Genomic DNA, 15,171 nt, shown 5'->3' on the forward strand with positions numbered 1-15,171 from the left:
ATGATAAACAGTCTCATGTGTGGCATTTGACTAGGCTTAGCCCTGGGGCATAAGGAAACCTCACTATTGGAGGAAGATGTAAAAGGGGATGATAGAAAACTGATCCAGGCAAAGTAACCCAACTATGGAAGTGGTTCCAAAAGGCTACCAGCAATTGAACATACTGTAACCAAAGTGCCTGGGCAAGTCAGGCTGGATTCAAGCCAGTATGAAAGGCTCCTTTTTTTATGTGAAATGCCAGCCAAAACACGGAGAGACAAAAGAATATAAGATTCAGGCAGCAATGATTCCACACTCCTAAAGCCAAAATTGGCTGGACCTGAGTAGTTATTTCCTTCTGTATATGGACATGGGCTCTCTTACTCTAGTCCCTACTACTCATTATTGTACCTCTAATATAAGTCCAAATGCCAAATGTCATTCATCATCTTACTTTCCCAGTTCCTCTGACTACTCCTCTAATGTGAACTAACTATCTGGCACCTGTATACACTTGAGAAAAGCTTTGAAAATCATCATTAAAATGCAGAATTTTCCTGTTCCATAGAGCAAGTAACAAACCTTCTCTCACATCAATGTTCTGAGCTTTCATAGGGCTGTAAAGCAGTAATACAGTGTGTGACTGAAGTAAAGACTCAGCACTTCTGCTCAAAGATTGAAATTTAGTCTTACTATCTTCTGGAAGTTACAAGTCAGTTTAGTCAATAAAGAAAATAGCTAAAGTATAGCCCTTGTAGTTCAGTCAAAGCTTCTGCCACTTCTAGTTTCTTTTTCAGAAGTATCACTATCATCAGTATGATATGTACCCTTTCATATCTTTCTCTGAACATTTGCATACATCTATATGCTCCAACTGGGAATATAGAATATCTGTGGTTACAAATTTTACAAACTTAATGTTGAACAAAGATGCCAGTAAAAAAAAAAAAAAAAAAAAAAAGCAAATGAAGTTAAACACACAGTCAGAATTATAGTGTTTAGTCTGCTTAGGTGCTAAAACTACAAAGGAAGAAAGAAGACATCATTACCATAAAATCAGGATAGCAGTTAACTTTCAGAAGAAATGGGCGGGTAATTGAAAGGGAACACAATGGTGGTTTTTAGGTTGGTGGCAATATTCCCTTTCATGACTGGGGAAGTGTTTACATAGGTGTTCCCTTTGTGATAAATCAATAAAATGGATATCTTTATTTTGTACACCTTTCTGTATATAGAATATAAAAAGAAGGAAATTGAATAGTAAAAATGTAAAACAAATATGTTGACTGGGGAAATAAAATAATAAAAATACTTTATTAATTTGAATGAAAGTAATAAAATGGAGAAAGGAACTTATAATAACATGGGGATCAAATAGAAATAGACAGTAAGCTGACAGACATAATTTCAAGTATATCCATGATAACATGACATGAAAAGGTACTGAATACCTCAAATAAAATAATGGAATTGTTAGAATTAATTTCTAAATGGCATATTATATAATGCTTATAACAAGTGGTCTTTAAATATGAAGACACAGTGAGGTTGAAAGTAAAAGCATGGGAGATTTTCAGAACTAGACAAAAGAAAGGAAGCCATACTCCATAATGTAAGATGAACACTTTTGAAATGAATGACAGGAATGAAGTTTTCAGCAGAGAACTAGAAACTAAAAAAGAAACAAATGAAAAATTCAGAAATGAAAACTACAATATCTGAAATAAATTCACTGTATAAGCTCTGTATCTTTATAGACTAGAGATAACAGAGAAGCATCATTTGACTTTATGTTAGATGAATGGAAATTAGCTAATTTGAAGAACAGATAGAAAATTTTGAGAGAAAAACAAATGCACATATCAAAAAGTCTAACGCTCAAATAATTGGATGCTCGGAAAAAGAAGAAAAAGAGATTGGTGCAAACAAAAGCTGGAGTGAGTATACTAACAACAAAGTAAACTTCAGAGCTAGGAATATTACCAATGATAGGGAGGTAAATTACACAATAATAGAACAGTTGATTCATAATAGTCCTAACAACAATAATTCACCAAAAAGATGTAACAATTCAACAGCATAGCTTCTAAAGACATGGAGCAAAAAACTGACAGACTGAAAGAAGAGACAGACAAATAAGTTATAGCTGGAAAGTTCAACATGCCTCTTTCGTTAATTGAAAAAACAAGTAGACAGAGTATCAGCAAAAATATAAAAGACCTAAACAGCATTATCAACCAATTTGACCTAACTGGCATTTTACCCCCAAACAGCAGAATATACGTTCTTTTCAAGTGCACATGGAATATTCACTAAGAGAGAACATATTTTGAGCCACAAAACAACTTAAAACTTTTTTAAAGAGTGGAAATTACATGGGATTAAGCTACAAATCAGTAACAGAAGAATATGTGGAAACTCTCCAGTATCTGGAAATTAGATAACTTATGCTGAAATAACACAGGGGTCAAAGTAGAAATAGTAAGGGAAATAATAAAGCATTTTGAATTGAATGAAAATGAAAATAGAATATTTCAAAATTTGTGGAATGCAGCTAATGCAGTGGTTACAGGGAAATATATAACATTAAATGTTAGAAATATTATATTAGAAAAAAGGAAGACCTCAAATCCACATTAAACAACTAGAGAAAGATGAGTAATTTAAACCTAAAATAAGCAAAAGGAAAAAAATCAAAAATCAATAAAATTTAAAGTAGGAAAACAATAAAGAAAATAAATAAAACTAAAAATTCTTTGAAAAAGTCAATAAAATTGATAAATTCTAGCCAAGAAAAAAGTGAGAAGATACAAATTACCAATATGAGGAATGAATGAGGACTCATTGCAGGAAGCCCTAGAGACACTGAAGGCGTAACCAGAGAATCCTACAAACATCTTTATGCCTGTGAGTTTAACAACTTAGATGAAATGAGCCAGTTACTTGCAAGTCATAAGCCACTAATTAATGCTCACTCAAGTTTAAATTGATAACATAACATCAATTTAAATTGAATAATCCTATATGTGTTTAAAAATTTGTAATTTGCCATTAAAAACCTTCTAACAAAGAAAATTCCATTACTAACATTTAAGGGAAAAAATCATAGCAATTCTACATGATCTCTTCTGGAAAATACAATAGGAAAGAAAAGTTCCAAAGTCATTTAATGATACCAGCATTACCCTGGTACCAAGCCACAAAGATATTAACAAGGCTGCTTCAATATTCAAAGAACCAATCAATATAAATCAGCAAATCAACAACCTAAAGTAGAAAAACATAATATTTCAATATGCTAACACATATTGTGAAAAAAATCAAACATTTATTCATGATTAAAAACTAGGCATCTAAAACCCTATAGATAAATCAATTTAAGGGTGAAAAACTGAATGTTCAGACACCCAATTAGGACAAGGTGGTTTAAATACATTTCTCCCTGCATCTCCGCACTACATACAACCAAACCCTGGAGAAATGCAAGAGGCAGCCAAAAGAGAACTCCGAAAGGTGGAACAAGAAAGATAAACTGGTTAGAAACTAGAGGAACAACAGGGTGGCACGGCATCTTACATCCCAACCCAACAGAAGAAGGCAGTGCAGGCCTGGCTCTTCCCTAGCACCAGCCCAGCAAGGGAAAACTGTTCACACAGACTCATTCCTCACCTGGGTTTAAGGGAAATCATGATCATAACACAAGGTGAGCCCAGTGACACTGGCCTGTGGGGTCAACAGCCCTGCTAACATTAATCAGCCAGGGGAAGCACATTTCCTCCCTGCTGCACTGGAGACTCCCCTTCCCCACTGGCAGACCCTGGGCAGCCAGCCAGGAAGTACTGGGAAGGAGGTGTCCTGCTAAGAGTCTGGCCAGGAAACCTCTCTGTCCCAAGGGCAAACCTGAGACTCCTCTTCCCACAGAGAGAGCCTGGGTGGCCAGGAGTACTGGAACAGAGGAACCTATCACACTTTGACTGGGAAACCTCTTTATCTCCATGGGACTGAGAGTCCACCTCCCCCTCAGAGACACTGGGCAGCAAGCAGCACCTGCAAGGACAATCCCTCCAAAGCAAGTGGCCTGGGAAGCCCTCTCTTTTCAGCAGAGCAGAAGCACCGGACCTCCAGCCTGTCCTCTCTGTCCCTGAAGGAAGCATCAGCAGGCACTAGTGGTGGCTGCAGCAGTCACATAAACCAAGTCAACTGAAATAGCACAACAAAAGCTCTGAAAATTAAGCTATGATTGGAACCATGGCCATAAAAATAGGCCATGACCTGTGTGCTCACCCTCATGAGTAGGACTACCTGTAAATAAAGATTAGGTAGGATTCACAGTCTCACAATATAATTTCCCAAATGCCAGGATACAACTGAAAATCACTTGTATTTCCAAGAAGCAGAAAAATCACAACTTGAATCAGAAGTCAATCAACCGATGTCAGTAACGAGATGACTTGGAATTATATGGTAAAGATTTTCAACAGCCACTGTGAAAAATGCTTCAACAAGCAATTACAAATTATCCTGACAGAAATAAATAAATAAGAATTTGTCAGTCAAGAAGTAGAAGTTATAAAAAGTACCAAATGGAAATGATAAAACTGATGATTTTAATATCAGAAAAATAAAAACCTGATAGATGGGCTCAGAAGTCTGGAGGTGACAGAAGGTAAAATCAATAAACTTGAAGAGAGATCAAAAGAGTTACCCAATCTGCACAACAAAGAGAAAACAGCCCCTCCTCTCCCCACTCCAAAAACAAAGAAACAAAAAACAAGAAAACAAAAAAACCCCAAAACCCAGAGTCTCATGATCTGTGGGATAATAACAAAAATACCAACATTCGTATAATTGGAATCACAGAAAAAGAGAAAGATGAGAGTGGAACTGAAACATTATTTGAAGAAAGAATAGCTGAAAGCTTCCCAAACTTGGTGAAAGACATACACCTAGAAATTCACGAAGCTGAGAAAAGCCCAAATAGAATAAACCTAAAGTCCACATGAAGATGCATCATAATCATAAAAACTTCTAAAAACTAAAAACAAAGAAAGAAATCTTGAAAGAAGCCAGTGAGAAATGGCATAATAGGTGTCACAGGGTAATTCAAATGATAGCGGATTTCTCACCCAAAAAAATGGAGACAGAAAGGAGAGGCACATCTTTGTAAGCTGAAAGGAAATTCAACTCTGAATTTTATGTTCAATGAAACTATACTACAGGAATCAAGGGGGAAATAGTCATTTTTAGACAAGGTAAAACTATAAGAATTTCTTGCTAAATGACCCATTTTTTTTGTTGTTGTTGACATTAGATATTTGAACCTTCTTTATTTTGTCCTCAGTTGAGTAGCTAAAATCAAGTTCTTGGATTTTGTTTTATTTTTAAAGTTTATTTATATTTTTACTGAAGTATAGTTGATTTAAAATATTATGTTAGTTTCAGGTGTACAGCATAGTGATTCAATATTTTTACAGATTTTACTCTATTAAAAGTGATTACAAGATAATGGCTATAATTCCCTGTGCTCTACAATATATCTTTGGAAATTCCTCCTTGCCAGCATCTGATATTGCCAGTTTTGGGGGTCATAGCCATTCTGATAGGTGTGTAGTGGTATCTTGTTGCTTTAATTTGCATATTACATGATCTGAAGGACAAATGATACTGAACAACTTTTCATATGTGTATTTGCCATTGGTATATCTTCTTTAGCTCATTTAAAAAAAATTTATTGGAGTATAGTTGATATACAATATTGTGTTAGTTTCAGGTGTACAGCAAAGTGTATCAGTTATACATATACATATATCCACCCTTTTTTATTTTTATTTATTTTTGGTTGCACCATGTCACATGTAGGATATTAGTGCCCCAACCAGGGATCAAACCTGCACCCCCTGCAGTGGAAGCATGGAGTCTTAACCACTGGACTGCCAAGGAAGTCCATATCCAATCGTTTTTAGATTCTTTTCCATATAGGCCATTACAGAGTATTGAGTAGAATTCCCTGTGCTATACAGTAGGTCCTTATTAGTTATCTATTTCATATACACTAGTGTGTATATGTCAGTCACAATCTCCCAATTTATCCCTCCCCACCCCTTACCCCCTGGTAACCATAAGTTTGTTTTGTACATCTGTAAATCTATTTCTGTCTTGTAGATAAATATATTTGTACCCTGTTTTTCAGATTCCACATAAAAGCAATATATTTGACTTGGTCTAACTTACTTCATTTAGTATGACAATCTCTAGGTCCATACATGTTGCAGTAAATGGCATTATTTCATTCTTTTTCATTGTTAAGTAATATTCCATTGTACAACTTCTTTATCCATTACTCTGTTGATGGACATTTAGGTTGTTTCCATGTCCTAGCTATTGTAAATAGTGCTGCAATGAACATTGGGGTGCATGTTTCTTTTTGAATTATGGTTTTCTCTGTATATATGCCCAGGAGTGGGATTGCTGGATCACAAGATAGCTCTATTTTTAGTTTTTTAAGGAACCTCCATAATGTTCTCCATAGTGGCTGTATCAGTTTACTTTCCCACCAACAGTGCAAAAGGGTTCCCTTTTCTCCACACCTCGTCCAGCATTTATTGTTTGTAGATTTTTTGATGATGGTGTGAGGTGATACCTCATTGTAGTTTTGATTTGCATTTCTCTAATAATTAGCAATGTTGAGCATCTTTTCTTGTGCTCTGTAGCCATTTGTATGTCTTCTTTGGAGAAATGTCTATCTAAATCTTCCACCTACTTTTTGATTGGGTTGTTTGTTTGTTTTGCTATTGAGCTGCATGAGCTGTTTGTATATTTTGGAGATTAATTCCTTGTTGGTTACTGCATAGGCAAACATTTTCTCCCATTCTGAGAGTTGTCTTTTCATTTTGTTTATGGTTTCCTTTGATGTGCAAAAACTTTCAAGTTTAATTAGGTTCCATTTGTTTATTTTTGTTTTTATTTTCATTACTCTGGGAGGTGGATCCAAAAAGACCTTGCTGCAATTTATGTCAGAGTGTGTTCTGCCTATGTTTTCTTCTAAGAATTTTAGAGTATCCGGCCTTACATTTAGGTCTTTAATCCATTATGAGTTTATTTTTGTGTATGGTGTTAGGGAGTGTTCTAATTTCACTTGTTTACATGTAGCTGTCCAGTTTGCCCAGCAACACTTATTTGAAGAGACTATCTTTTTTCCATTGTATATTCTTGCCTTCTATGTCATAGATTAGATGCCTGGGTTTATCTCTGGGCTTTCTATCCTGTTCCATTGATCTATATTTCTGTTTTTTTGTGCAAGTACTATACTGTTTTGATTACTGTAGCTCTGTAGGAGAGTCTGAAGTCAGGGAGCCTGATTCCTCCAGCTCCGTTTTCTTTCTCAAGATTGCTTTGGCTATTCGTGGACTTTTGTGTTTCCCTACAAATCACAAAATGTTTTCTTCTAATTCTGTGAAAAATGCCATTGGCAATTTGATAGGGATTGCATTGAATCTATAGATTGCTTTGAGTAGTATAGTCATTTTCACAATATTGATTCTTCCAATCCGGGAATATGATATATCTCTCCATCTCTTTGTGTCATCTTTGATTTCTTTCATCAGTGTCTTATAGTTTTCTGAGTACAGATCTTTTGCTTCCTTAGGTAGGTTTATTCCTAGGTATTTTATTCTTTTTGTCGCAGTGGTAAATGGGAGTGTTTCTTTGATTTCTCTTTCTGACATTTTGTTGTTAGTGTATAGAAATTCAAGAGATTTCTGTGCATTAATTTTGTATCCTGCAGCTTTACCAAATTCATTGATTAGCTCTAGTAGTTTCCTGGTGGCATCTTTAGGGTTTTCTATGTATAGTATCATGTCATCTGCAAACAATGACAGTTTTACTTCTTATTTTCCAATTTGGATTCCTTTTATCTATTTTTCTTCTCTAATTGCTGTGGCTAGGACTTCCAAGACTATGTTGAATAATAGTGGTGAGAGTGGACATCCTTGTCTTGTTCCTGATCTTAGTGGAAATGTTTTCAGTTTTTCACCATTGAGAATGATGTTTGCTGTGGGTTTGTCATATATGGCCTTTATTATGTTGAGGTAGGTTCCCTCTATGCCACTTTCTGGAGAGTTTTTATCATAAGTGGATGTTGCATTTTGTCAAAAGCTTTTTCTGCATCTATTGAGATGATCATATGGTTTTTCTTCTTCATTCACACTGATTGATTTGTGGGCATTGAAAAATACTTGCATCCCTGGGATAAATCCCACTTGATCATGGTGTATGATCCTTTTAATGTGCTGTTGGATTCTGTTTGCTAGTATTTTGTTGAGGATTTTTGTGTCTATATTCATCAGTGATATTGGCCTGTAAGTTTCTTTTTTGTGATATCTTTGTCTGTTTTTGGTTATCAGGGTGATGGTGGCCTCATAGAATGGGTTTGGGAGTGTTCCTTCCTCTGCAATTTTTTGGAAGAGTTTCAGAAGTGTGGGTGTTAACTCTTCTCTAAATGTTTGATAGAATTTGCCTGTGAAATTTTCTGGTTCTGGGCTTTTGTTTGTTGGAAGATTTTTAATCACAGTTTCAATTTCATTGCTTGTAATTGGCCTGTTCATATTTTCTATTTCTTCCTGGTTCAGTCTTGGAAGGTTGTACTTTTCTAAGAATTTCTCCATTTCTTCTAGGTTGTCCTTTTTTATTGGCGTATACTTGCTTGTAGTAGTTTCTTATGATCCTTATGATCCTTTGTATTTCTGTGGTGTCCATTGTAACTTCTCCTTTTTCATTTCTAATTTTATTGATTTGAGTCCTTTCCCTTTTTTTTCTTGATGAGTCTAACTAAAGTTTTATCAATTTTGTTTATCTTCTCAAAGAACCAGCTTTTAGTTTCATTGTTCTTTGCTATTGTTTTCTTCTTCTCTATTTCATTTATTTCTGCTCTGATCTTTATGATTTATTTCCTTCTACTAACTTTTTAAATTCAGTTGTTTTTTACTATTGGGTTTTGAGGGTACTTTGTATATTTTGGACAGAAGTCCTTTATCAGATATATGATTAGCAAATGCATTGTTCCAGTATGTGGCTTGTCATTTTATTCTATTAACAATGTCTTTACCAGTGGAAAAGTTTAAATTTTAATAAAGTCCAACTTACCAATGCTTTTCTTCCATGGATTATGCTTTTGCTATCTACATAAAAACTTGTAGCCAAACAGATGGTCATGCAGATTTTTTTCCCATGTTTTCTTGTAGAAATTTTACAATTTTGTATTTTCATTTAAGTCTATGCTCCATTTTGAGTTAATTTTTGTATAAGGTGTAAGGTCTCTGTCAATGCTTATACTTTGGCATATGAACATTCAATTTCTCCAACACCATTTGCTGAAAAAACTAACCTTTCTCCATTAAAATGCTTTAATTTGTCAAAATCAGTTGATTATATTTGTGTGGGTTATTTGTGTAGGCTCCCTATTGTTTTCTACTGCTAAATGTGTCTACTCTTTCACTTATACCCTGATGTTTTGACAGCTTTAGAGTAAAAATACAGTAATAGCTTTATAGTAAAAATTGAAATAAAGTAAAATGAGTCCTCCAACCTTGTTCTTTTTTTTAATAATTGCATTGGTTATTCAATTCCATTAAGAGATATAAGACTATTTGGGTTATCTATTTTCTTTTTCTTTTTTTAACATCTTTATTGGAGTATAATTGCTTTACAATGGTGTGTTAGTTTCTGCTTTATAACAAAGTGGATCAGCTATACAAATACATATATCTCCATATCTCCTCGCTCTTGCGTTTCCCTCCCACCCTCCTTATCCCACCCCTCTAGGTGGTCACAAAGCACCGAGCTGCTCTCCCTGTGCTATGTGGCTGCTTCCCACTAGCTATCTATTTTACATTTGGTAGTGTACATATGTCCATGCCACTCTCTCACTTCATCCCAGCTTACCCTTCCCCCTCCCCATGTCCTCAAGTCCATTCTCTACGTCTGCATCTTTCTTCCTGTCCTGCCCCTAGGTTCTTCAGAACCTTTTTTTTTTTTTTTAGATTCCATATATATGTGTTAGCATACGGTATTTGTTTTTCTCTTTCTGAATTACTTCAGGCTGTATGACAGACTCAAGGTCCATCCACCTCACTACAAATAACTCAGTTTTGTTTCTTTTTATGGTTGAGTAATACTCCATTGTATATATGTGCCACATCTTCTTTATCCATTCATCTGTCTATGGACACTTAGGTTGCTTCCATGTCCTGGCTTCTATTTTCTACTTAAGTGAGTTTTGGTAGTTTGTGTCTTTCAAGAAATTGGTTTATTTTATCTAAATTATCAAATTTATGGGACTAGAGTTGTTGATAGCATTCCTTTATTATTCTTTTAATGACTATGGGATCAGCAATGGTTGATAATTTCTGTTTTCTTTTTTTTCTTCTTGATTAGCTAAGCTAGAGGTTTATCAGTTTGATTTACGTTTTCAGACAGCCACCTTTGGTTTCGTGGATTATCTCTATGGCTTTCCTGTTTGCAAGTTCACAGATTTTAACTATAATACTTATTATTTCCTTCCTTCTTCTTGCTTTAGGCTTAATTTGATCTTATTTCTCTTATTTCTAAAGTGGCAGCATAGAATATTGATTTTACATATTTATTTTTTTCTAATATATGCATTTAATGCTACAAATTCCCTTTAATCATAGTTTTAGCTGTATCCCACCATTTTTCATAATTATATTTTCATTTTAACTCAGTTAAAAATATTTTAAAATTTTCTTTTGACATTTCTTTGACTCATCGGTTGTTTAAAAGCATGTTCAATTCCAAATGTTTAGGAATTTTCCAGATATCTTTCTCTTGTTGATTTCTAGTTTAATTGCATTGTGTTTTAAGATTGTTCTTTGTATGATTTCTATTATTTTAATGTATTAAAGTATATTTAAACTCAGAATATGTTCTCTCTTGGTGAATGTTCCACAAGCATTTGAAAATAATATATATTCTACTGAGGTTGGAAGGAGTACTCTATAAATGTCAAATAGGATAAGTTGATAGATAACACTGCTCACATTACCTATGTCCTTACTGATTTTCTGCCTGCTTCTTTAACAATTACCAAGAGAGTTGAAGTCTCCAACTATCATTGTGGATTTGTCTATTTATCTTTTTTGTTGCATAAATTTTTGCCTCATGTATATTGATGTTCTGTTATTAAGTGTAGAATTATTTTTAGAATTGTTATGTTTTCTTGGAGATTTGACCCTATTATGATTTTCTAATGTCTCTCTTTACCCTGAGAATCTTCATTGTTCTAAAATCAGCTGTGTCTTGAAGTAACATAACTATTGCAGTTGTCTTTTAATTAGTATTTTCATGATATATTTTTCTCAATCTCCTGACTTTTAATCTATCTGAGTCTATATTTAATATGGGTTTTCTTAAACACAATATGGCTTGAGTCTCTAATGAAAAATCCAATTTGATAATCTCTGTCTTTTAACTGGGGTATTTAGACCATTAACGTTTAGAATAGTAATTAATATATTGATACTTGGATTAAAATCTGATATCTTGGTAATTGTCTTCTATTCATTGCATTTTTTCCCTCTGTTTTGTCCTCTTCCCTGTTTTTTTCCCTGCCTTCTGTGATTTAAATTGCATATTTTATACACTTGCATTTTGTATTCTCTCTTTATATATAATATGTGCTTTAAAAATATTTTTTAGTAGTTGTTCTAGGGTTCACAATATACATTTTAAATAATTTAAGTTCTCTTCAAATAACACTATACTGCTTCATGTGTAGTGTTGGTACTTTAAAACAGAGCATTCCCAATTCCCCCTCCCATCCCCTAGGACATTGTTTTTGTTCTCATTTATCCATATGCTGTCACCACCAGTATGTTGCTAGTATTATTGCTTTAAACAGAGTGCTATATTATAGATGAATAAAAATAGGAAAATAAAGTAATTTACCTTCATTTATTCTTTTGCAATGTTTTTCCTTTCTTTTTTACTGACATAATTTTCCTTCTGCCTGAAGAGCTTTTGTCATTTTTATATGGCAGAGCTACTGGCAATGAGCTGTCTCAGGTTTTCTTTGCTGAAAAATATTTTTCCTTCACTTTTAATGAAAAATTATGTATGAAAATAATCAGATGTAGAACTCCAGGTTGGCAGGTGTTTTTTCTTTTAACAACTTAAAGATTTTATTCTACTCTTTTCTTGCTTGAAAGGTGTCTGATGAGAAGTCTGCTATAAGTCATATTCTTGTTCCTCTGTAAATAATGTGGTTTATTCCCTCTATCTTCTTAAAGGTTTTCTTTATTTTTTATGTGTGCAATTTGAATACGATTTGGCCAGTTTTTTTCTTTTTAAATTTTCTATCCTGCTTGTTACTCTGTGAGTTTTTAAAATCTCTGGTTTGGTATCTGTCATTAATTTTGGAAAGTTTTCAGTCATTATTTCTTCAAATATTTCTTCTGTCCCATTCTCTTTCTGCTCCTTCTGTTATTCGAATCATCTGTATGTCAGACTTTTTGATATTGTCCACAGTTCTGGGAAGCTTTGTTCTTTACATTATATTTGTGTTTCCATTTGTGAAATTTCCACTGACCTATCTTCAGGTTCACTGATTTCTTCTTGAGCTGTTTTGAATCTACTGATGAGCCTGTCAAAATATTCTTCATTTCTATTAATGTGCTTTTGATTCCTAGCATTTCCTTTTGATTTTTAAATTTTTTCCTAACTCTCTGCTACCATTTCCATCTGGTGGTATATGCTGTCTACTTTTTCTACTGGTAGCTTTGCCATGTTAATCACAGTTATTTTAAATTCCTTGTATGATAATTCCAACTTCTGTGTTATATCTGAGTCTGGTTCTGATAATTGCTTTGTGTCATCAAGCTATGTTTATTCCAGCTTATTGACATATCTTTTAATGTTTATAGAAATCCAGCCATGTTTATAGGGTAATAGGTACTGAGGTAAATGCTTTTCATATGAGAATTTATGTTAACCTAACTATCAGTTGGGCTGCATTTAATGCTTGATGTAGCTATAGGTAGTCGAGGCTTCAAATTCCTCAAGTGGACCTATTTTTTTTTCTCACCTCCTGTCTTTTGGATTTCCCTTTGTACTGCACCTTAGAAAGTGTGTGTCTTGCATTTCTTAAAACTGTAATCCACTGTTATTAATGGAGGATTTTTTGTTTCATCTTAGGATATGGGGGATGAGGACTTTTGCTAATCTTCTGATTAAATGTCAGTATTTTAGTGCACCTATGACTCAGGAATGTGGCCTTCAGAAGTGTTTTAGGGCTGTCCTTCTTTGAGGTGTCAAACATCCCCCACAAGCCCCTCTTCATTTTCCTGGTTCCAGCTTTCCTGGTCTACCCCTTTAAGCCCTGTTCTCTATTCACTGTGACTTTCTTTTTCTTTTGATGAGATAGGAAATCTGAAGCAGTCTGGAGTGGGGCAGAAGTCCATTCCTCCAACAGTGCTAAGGTTTCAGAATTTCCCCTTGTTTGACAGAAGCCTTTGGAAGGGTTTCAAGGTGGCTACTCTTACCCCTCTCCTGTCAGGATTATGTTAGGAGCTTTCTTGGATCCCTTTTATGAGAAACTGGCAGGGTCCCTAGAGGAAAAGCCTGCAGAAATATGGGAGTTCTCATTGTGATTGCAGTTCCTAGGGAGCATCTCAGCCTCCTGCAAGTCATCAGAGTTACTATTTAAGTGTTCCAACTGGCTTATGGCATCCAGTGCCTTCTGCCTCAAGTGAGCAAATCTTGAGAGCTGTAGCTCTCTGGATGTATCAGACTCTCCTGATTTTGTAATGATGATTCACTCTGCAAATTCAGTTCTCTTCTGGGTTCAAGAAAAGTCACCAATATTTTGTTTGTCCAGCTTTTTCTTAATATAAGGAGGACTTCCAAGGGCTCTGCATGTCTGAGCTGAAATTGGAAGCTTGCTTTTCATGACACTCCATTCTGTTGGCTTCCAACAACTCAGGCCATTATTTTCCAACCAATTTTGTTTTTTTTTTTGTTTTTTGGTGCCATATAAATGCCATTGTTGCTCAGGGTTCTGTCCATGAATCTCATCTTCATGAGATAAGATCTGTTTGGCCCAGTATATTCGCCTCCATGGCTTCATCCATAATATACTGCAAAAACCTTCCAAATTTCTTTTTTCAACTCTGTCCACCTTCTTCAACCTCAGACACATTGTTTCAGATTCATCTCAGCATCTTATAAACACTTCAAGCTCATCATATCCCAAACTGAAGTTGTAATGTTACCCCCTCCCTCCTCAGTCCCCCAAACACTTCCTTCTGGATTTATTCCCTCAGTCAGCACCAAACACATTCTCCTCAGTTATCCAAACCAAACACAAGTCAGCCTTCATAATGAGCCCACATATCAAGTCAGTCACCAAGTCTTGCTTCTCCAGTTTTAACCTGCACTATGATTTTACTCTTGCCCAAGGAAATAGTCTCCTAAGTCAAGTCCCACTCAAGTCTCCATCTCTTCTGCACAGGCTGTGCAATTAACTCACAATTCTCCAAATTAGGTTACATTCTATGCCCTAGTAATATTCTCTAGGCCTTCCTTTTGGCGTCCAAGATAACTTCCCACTGCCCTGTTCTCCCCAGACACAGCCCCACATGGCCCTTATGCTCCAGCTCATCAAGCTTCTTAAGCAGGTTGTTTTCCCAAGCCTTTCATCTGCTTTACCCTCTTCTGGACAGCACCCTTGTCTCAGGGTAATGACTACACAACTAGTTCCTCAAAACTCAGCTGTTGAGTGGCCTGTTTATGAAAGGTCAATGGTATTGGGTAAGGAGTCCCTCTTCTGTGCCCATAAATCACATGGGTGATTTTCTTATTTGTGTCCTCAGTAGGCTCTGAGCATGTTGAGGGCAGGGCCTGTCTGCTGGGCCCTATAGTACATGCTCAATAAATATTTGTAGAATGAATGAAAAAGTATTCTTGAAAGCTCTCTTTCTTCCCAACTGAAAGTCCCAAGAAAGCAGCCCTAGAGTGAGGCTGTGATGACAACATGCCTGCCACTTGCTTTCTTGGGCACCTGGCTTAACCTGCTGCCTTGGATGTGATCACAGCTCTGCAGGGAATGGATGATCAGATTTAGTCTGTTTTTCCTAACTCAGTGACCATGATCATGTCACTTCACACTCTGTGTCATATCTG

Source organism: Balaenoptera ricei, chromosome 2, assembly GCF_028023285.1.
Source record: "Balaenoptera ricei isolate mBalRic1 chromosome 2, mBalRic1.hap2, whole genome shotgun sequence".
Classification (NCBI taxonomy): domain Eukaryota; kingdom Metazoa; phylum Chordata; class Mammalia; order Artiodactyla; family Balaenopteridae; genus Balaenoptera; species Balaenoptera ricei.